We start from the raw sequence: 6302 nt of genomic DNA on the forward strand, positions 1-6302 counted from the left end.
AATTTCAGCACATAGAGAGGTGTTTTAGTAACATGAAAATTTCTACAACCATATTTTCCTCTCGCATAATAACTTTCAGTAGCAACATGAGCAAACTCAACAATATAACTATCACATAAAGCATTCTTATCATGAGTCTCATGCATAAAATTATTACTCTCCACATAGGCATAATCAATTTTATTAGTTGTAGTGGGAGCAAATTCAACAAAGTAGCTATCATTATTATTCTCATCATCAAATATAGGAGGCATATTGTAATCATAATCAAATTTATCCTCCATAACAGGTAGTACTAAAAGACCAATATCATTATAATCATCATAAATAGGAGGCAAAGTATCATCAAAGTAAATTTTCTCCTCAATGCTTGGGGGACTAAAAATATCATGCTCATCAAAGCCAGCTTCCCCAAGCTTAGAATTTTCCATATCATTAGCAACAATGGTGTTCAAAGCGTTCATACTAATATGTTCCATAGGTTTTTAAATTTTCGCATCAAACCATCCATGTCTTAAATCAGGAAATAGAATAAGAAGCTCATTGTTGTCCATTATGCCTAACTAGTGTAAACAAGAAACAAAAAGATGCAATTGCAGGATCTAAAGGAAATAGCTTCGAGCACACACACAACGGCGCCAGAAAAGTACTTTACCTAGGACCGGAGTATGAGAGCCTTTTACCTTTCCTCCCCAGCAACGGCGCCAGAAAATAGCTTGATGTCTACGGGTGCTTCTATTCTTGTAGACAGTGTTGGGCCTCCAAGAGCAGAGGTTTGAAGAACAGCAGCAAGTTTCCCTTAAGTGGATCACCCAAGGTTTATCGAACTCAGGGAGGAAGAGGTCAAAGATATCCCTCTCAAGCAACCCTGCGATCACAATGCAAGAAGTCTCTTGTGTCCCCAACACACCTAATACACTTGTCAGATGTATAGGTGCACTAGTTCGGCGAAGAGATGGTGAGATGCAAGTAATATGGATGAGTATGAGTGGTAATAGCAATCTGAATAAAATATGGCAGCGAGTAAACATGCAACAAAACAGTAAACAAACGGAGATTCGATGCTTGGAAGCAAGGCCCAGGGATCCTGCTTTCACTAGTGGACACTCTCAACAATGATCACATAATAGAACTACTCTACACCCTCTTGTTGGATGATGAACACCACTAACTGTGTAGGATTACACGAACCCTCAATGCCGGAGTTAACAAGCTCCACAATATTCGATATTCATGTTTAAATAACCTTAGAGTGCAAGATAGATCAACACAATTACACCGAGAACTAACATAGCATGCACACTGTCACCATCACACTATGAAGGAGGCATAGATCACATCAATACTATCATAGTAATAATTAACTCCATAACCTACAAGATATTATGATCATAGACCACGCCAAGTACTACACGATGCACACACTGTCACCATTACACCGTGCAGGAGGAATAAACTACTTTAATAACATCACTAGAGTAGCACATAGATAATATTCAACTTGATCACATAAAGAGAGAGATGAACCACATAGCTACAGCGGAGCCCTCAGCCCCGGGGGTGAATTACTCCCTCCTCATCATGGAGACAACGATGGCGGTGAAGATGGCGATGGAGACGGTGGTGGAGATGACTCCGGGGGCAATTCCCCGTCCCGGCAGGGTGCCGGAACAGAGACTTCTGTCCCCCGTATTGGAGTTTCACGATGGCGGCGGCTCTGGAAGGTTTTCTCTGGTTTCGTCGAACGGGGTAGGGTTTTCGCGATGGAGACTTTAAGTAGGCGGAAGGGCAGGTCAAAGGGCGTCACGAGGGGCCCACACACCAGGGCCGCGCGGCCAGGGCCCAGGCCGCGCCTCCCTGTTGTGTCGCCACCTCGTGGCCCCACTTCGTCTCCCCTTCGGTCTTCTGGAAGCTTCGTGGAAAAATAGGACCCTGGGCGTTGATTTCGTCCAATTCCGAGAATATTTCCTTACTAGGATTTCTGGAACCAAAAATAGCAGAAAATAGGAACTGGCCCTTCGGCATCTCGTCAATAGGTTAGTTCCGGAAAACGCATAAATATGAAATATAATGTGTATAAAACATGTAGATATCATCAACAATGTGGCATGGAACATAAGAAATTATCGATACGTCGGAGACGTATCTGCATCCCCAAGCTTAGTTCCTGCTCGTCCCGAGCAGGTAAACGATAACAAAGATAATTTCTGGAGTGACATGCCATCATAACCTTGATCATACTATTGTAAGCATATGTAATGAATGCAGCGATCAAAACAATGGTAATGACATGAGTAAACAAATGAATCATAAAGCAAAGACTTTTCATGAATAGTACTTCAAGACAAGCATCAATAAGTCTTGCATAAGAGTTAACTCATAAAGCAATAAATCAAAGTAAAGGTATTGAAGCAATACAAAGGAATATTAAGTTTCAGCGGTTGCTTTCAACTTATAACATGTATATCTCATGGATATTGTCAATGTAAAGTAATATAACAAGTGCAATATGCAAGTATGTAGGAATCAATGCACAGTTCACACAAGTGTTTGCTTCTTGAGGTGGACAGAGATAGGTGAACTGACTCAACATAAAAGTAAAAGAAAGGTCCTTCAATGCACAATTTTTCACGAAGTTCCATTTCCGTCAAGATTAGTCCGCATTACTTTTTTGTTGAGACTCCCTCCGTCCACAAATAAGTGTACTTTTAGCTTTTGTACTAAGTCAAATATTTTAAGTTTTGACCAACCGTAAATAAACCCCTACAACGGTCATCTCTCCCTTATAAAAACCCACAACGGCCATCCCTTGTGTCAATAGGTTCTTCCTCTCTCTTCTTCGTTCACATACACTTGATCCATTGCCATGGCTTCCACGTCTCGGACGCGGACCGGAAGGGGAAGGGGAAGGGGCGGCCGGGGTGGTGGATCATCATCATTGCCACCACCACCGTCAACACTGCCATTGATCATATAGGAGTTCTTCATCGTCGTCTATGAAGACCCTTTGGTCAAGAAGGTACGTACGCGTTCCCAAATATATGATGCATGTGATTAATTATGGGCATGTTCTAAAAAAGTTTAATTTCAAACGATCGACGCTCGATCTCTTTGCAGGCACTCCCAAAAAAGTTTGCGGACTATCTTGACGGCTAGTAGCCAGCTAAAGTGTATCTGCGAGCAGCTGACTGTGGTCCTCGTCTCTGGACCGTGGAGGTCCTATTTGACGGTCAAGGCCGGATGTACCTCGACAAGGGCTGGGAGAATTTCGCCATCGCACACGGTGTGGATTTCGGCTGCTTCGTACACTTCAAATATGAAGGTGATGATGTGCTCACAGTGAAGGTGTTCGACGGAACAATATGCAGGAAGTACTACTACTCGGACGACGAAGATACTGACGATGAAAGCGACGACGACGTGAAGCCATGTATCCATCCCCTTTAGATAAGGGGATTATGACCAAGAATATATATGTAGCTTCATATGCATCGATTTAGAGATCTAGCTATTTTCCTATATATTATGCATTTCAAAAATTATATCGCAATTTCCACCATGATTCGAGCACCACAGCCTCCAAACGATGCCGATATCGGCATGGTCAGAGCGGCTATGCTCGCCGCCACTACTAGGTCACCGTCGGGAAGCACCATGTTTAGCATAAGATTCACTTTAGATTAAGCTGCGAAAATAGTCACCTGCCATTGGCTGAGGTGGCCCCACAGAGCGGCTCTATATGATATTCTCTAAATAAATACACGACCCCAGCGGTCATTGGCTGCGGAGGCCCCACAGAGCGGGAATATATGATTTTCTCTAAATAAATAGAAGACCCCAGTGATTATTGGCTGCGGCAGCCCCACAGAGTGGCAATATATGTCTTTTCCTGAAAAATAGATGACCCCACTGGTCATTGGCTGCGACAGCCCCACAGAGCGGTTATATATGTCTTTTCCTGAAAAATAGACGACCCCACTAGTCATTGGTTGCGGCAGCCCTATAGAGCGGCCCCATTTGTCATTGGCAGCACCGCGTATACAATCAGGAAATAAAACGGCCCACGCGTCAGCGACAGATGGATGGCTACCCGTCAGCACGAGACGGTCAGAGAGGAACTGCCCTCTGTGCAGCCCCACCCGTCAGATTAACAGTAACGGTAAGGCCTCTGACCTGACGGCAACCCTCCCGTCTGAGCGTCTACGAGTGAGGGAGGAGAAAACTGAGGAAAAACTAAGGAGCTGGGGAAAACTGAGCACAACTAACGAACCAGGGGCACGAAAATAGAAATCCCTATACCAAATATCATCTCAAAGGAAAAAGCCATAGGCTTGGGCGCTTGGGCCACGTAGCGTAGCAGAACAAGGGGTCGCCTCTACCTGCCTACTGGTTGAACCCCCTCTCCCTCGCACGCCGCCGCATTTACCCAACCCTCCCAAAACCCGCCACCGGCGAGAAAAAAATGCCTCTTCCGCCTCGGCGGCCGGTGGAGGCGCTGTACGTGCCGGCGAGGGGCCTCCTGGAGGCCCGCGTGCCCTGGGGCCGGGACCGCGCGCTGGACCACGTCGTGGAGCGGGAGCGCCACCTCGTGCCCTTCCTCCTCACCAAGGACGCGCTCCTCACGGCCGCGCCGCCGCCGCACGCTGTGCCACTCCACGCGCTACCCCCTCCATCCCCTTCCCGTTCTGCGCTCTCCACTTCCTCCGCCTCTACGGCTCCGCCTTCGTGCTCTCGGACCACCCCGTCGCCGTCTTCCCCACGCAACGCCTCAGCGCTCCACCTCGACGAGGCGCAGGCCGCCGACGCCACCCGCGCCGACGTGGCCGATCGCCTGATGCGCCTCCTCATGCTCGCGCCCTCCTGCGCGCTCCCGCTCCACCTCGTCGCCCGCGTCCACCTCGACCTCGGCCTCCCCTTCGACTTCCCCTGCTCGCTCCTCCTGCACCACCTAGACTACTCCGCGCTCTTCGCCAACGGCCACCTCCTCGAGCTCGTCTGCTACCGGAAGGACCTCGCCGTCTCGGACGTGCAGTTCTACGCCCAGCGGACCGGCGGGTACAAGGTTGGGGACCACATTGCTTTCTAGCTCTCGTTCCCCCGCGGGTTTGAGCTCCACAAGAACGTCCGCAACTGGCTGGACGAATGGCAGAAGCTTGCATACATCTCGCCGTACGAAGATGGAACTCACTTGGGTCCAAGGAGCGACATCACGGAGAAGAGGACCGTGGCGGTGCTCCATGAGGCGCTCAGCCTCACTGTAGGGAAGAAGATATGGAGAAGGAGGATCTGAATAGCCGAGTGATGACCCACAAGTATAGGGGATCGCAACAGTCTTCGCGGGAAGTAAAACCAATTTATTGATTCGACACAAGGGGGACAAAGAATACTTGTAAGCCTTAACAGCGGAGTTGTCAATTCAGCTGCACCTGGAAACAGACTTGCTCGCAAGAGTTTATCGGTAGTAACAGTTTTATAGCAGTAGCCATGGTGAAATAACATCAGCAGTGTAACAAAGACAGCAGTAGTGATTATAGTAAACAGCAGGATTAAAATACTGTAGGCACAGGGATGGATGAACGGGCGTTGCATGGATGAGAGAAACTCATGTAACAATCAAGGCAGGGCATTTGCAGATAATAATAAAACGTTATCCAAGTACTAATCAATCAATAGGCATGTGTTCCATATATAGTCGTACGTGCTCGCAATGAGAAACTTGCACAACATCTTTTGTCCTACCAGCTGGTGGCAGCCAGGCCTCTAGGGAATCTACTGGAAATTAAGGTACTCCTTTTAATAGAGCACCGGAGCAAAGCATTAACACTCCGTGAACACATGTGATCCTCATATCACCGCCTTCCCCTTCGGTTGTCCCAATTTCTGTCACTTTGGGGCCTCGGGTTCCAGACAACAATACGTGTATACAACTTGCAGGTAAGATCATAAAACAATGCATATCATCATGAAACAATAACATGTTCAGATCTGAGATCATGGCACTCGGGCCCTAGTGACAAGCATTAAGCATAACAAGTTGCAACAATATCATAAAAGTACCAATTACGGACACTAGGCACTATGCCCTAACAATCTTATGCTATTACATGACCAATCTCATCCAATCCCTACCATCCCCTTCAGCCTACAGCGGGGGAATTACTCACACATGGATCGGGGAAACATGGTTGGTCGATGGAGAGGCGTCGGTGGTGATGATGGCGATGATCTCCTCCAATTCCCCGTCCCGGCGGAGTGCCAGAACAGAGTTTCTGGTCCCGAGACGGAGTTTCGCGACGGTGGCG

General features: G+C 47.6%; 1 pseudogene; it reads left to right on the forward strand.

The window, feature by feature from the left end:
• The first annotated feature begins 4403 nt into the window (after nt 1–4403).
• Nucleotides 4404–5290, forward strand: LOC127347118 (protein WHAT'S THIS FACTOR 9, mitochondrial-like; annotated as a pseudogene).
• Nucleotides 5291–6302: the final 1012 nt, after the last annotated feature.

This window comes from Lolium perenne, chromosome 4 (assembly GCF_019359855.2).
Source record: "Lolium perenne isolate Kyuss_39 chromosome 4, Kyuss_2.0, whole genome shotgun sequence".
NCBI lineage: Eukaryota > Viridiplantae > Streptophyta > Magnoliopsida > Poales > Poaceae > Lolium > Lolium perenne.